Raw genomic sequence first — 1537 nt, 5'->3', positions numbered from 1 at the left:
ATTTGGAACCAGTCTGTTGTTCCATGTCCAGTTCTAACTGTTGCTTCCTGACCTGCATACAGATTTCTCAAGAGGCAGGTGAGGTGGTCTGATAGTCCCATCTCTTGAAGAATTTTCCACAATTTGTTGTGATCCACACAGTTAAAGGCTTTGGTGTAGTCAGTAAAGCAGAAGTAGATGCTTTTCTGGAACTCTTGCTTTTTCTCAGATCCAACGGATGTTGGCAATTTGATCTCTGGTTCCTCTGCCTTTTCTAAATCCACCTTATACATCTGGAAGTTCTTGGTTCACATAATGTTCACATAATGAAGCCTGCCTTGGAGAATTTTGAGCATTGCTTTGCTAGCGTATGAGATGAGTGCAATTGGGCAGTAGTTTGAACATTCTTTGGCATTGCCCTTTTGGGGGGATTGGAATGAAAACTGACCTTTTCCAGTCCTGTGGCCACTGCTGAGTTTTCCAAATCTGCTGGCATATTGAGTGCAGTGCTTTAACAGCATCATCTTTTAGGATTTGAAATAGCTCAGCTGGAATTCCATCAGCTCCACTAGTTTTGTTCATAGTGATACTTCCTAAGACCCACTTGACTTCACATTCCAGGATGTCTGGCTCAAGGTGAGTGATCACACCATTGAGGTTATCTGGGTCATTAAGATCTTTTTGTAGAGTTCTTTGTATTCCTGCCACATCTTCTTAATATCTTCTGCTTCTGTTAGGTCCATACCATTTCTGTCCTTTATTGAGCCCATCTTTGCATGAAATGTTCCCTTGGTATCTCTAATTTTCTTGAAGAGATCTCTAGTCTTTCCCATTCTATTGTTTTCCTCTATTTCTTTGCATTGATCATTGAGGAAGGCTTTCTTATCTCTCCTTGCTGTTCTTTGGAACTCTGCATTCAGATGGGTATATCTTTCCTTTTCTCCTTTACACAGCCTCTGTGACTTAAGGCTCAAATATAATATGTAGACAGCAAGTTTTAATACCCCATGGTGAGAGGTATGCATAACTCATGTCTCATTTATGCCTGTTACCTCGCACACTAAAGGCACTCAATGAATATTGTTGAACTGAACCTAACTGCTTGAATCACGTGTATAAAGGATGTATGCAGCTCCCCAAATGGTATCTGTTTCTAACTCATACCCTAGATTGCATGATTAAATTTTTTAAAATTGAGATATAGTTGTTTTACAATATTGTGTTAGTTTCTGCTGTACATTGAAGTGATAAGCCATAAGTATACATATATCCTTTCCCTCTTCCTATCCCACCCCTCTAGGTTATCACACAGCACTAACCTCAGCTCCTTGTTCTATACAGAAGCTTTCCACCAGTGATCTGTCTTACCCATGGTAAGGTATATATGTCAATCCCAATCTCCAACTCATACCCTTGAGAAAAGAGATAACTTCTCTGGATTCTCAGGGGCAGCTCTCATTCCAGACGTCAGATAAAGCCCCAAGTTTCCCTGGTGATATTCATAAGATACTCTTGTTCTTAAAAGGAATATTAGCAGTTGTTAAAGACAAGTGATCCT

This window comes from Bison bison, unplaced genomic scaffold (assembly GCF_000754665.1).
Source record: "Bison bison bison isolate TAMUID 2011002044 unplaced genomic scaffold, Bison_UMD1.0 scf7180017857687, whole genome shotgun sequence".
Taxonomy (NCBI): Eukaryota; Metazoa; Chordata; class Mammalia; order Artiodactyla; family Bovidae; genus Bison; species Bison bison.
This window is presented reverse-complemented; position numbering follows the sequence as displayed.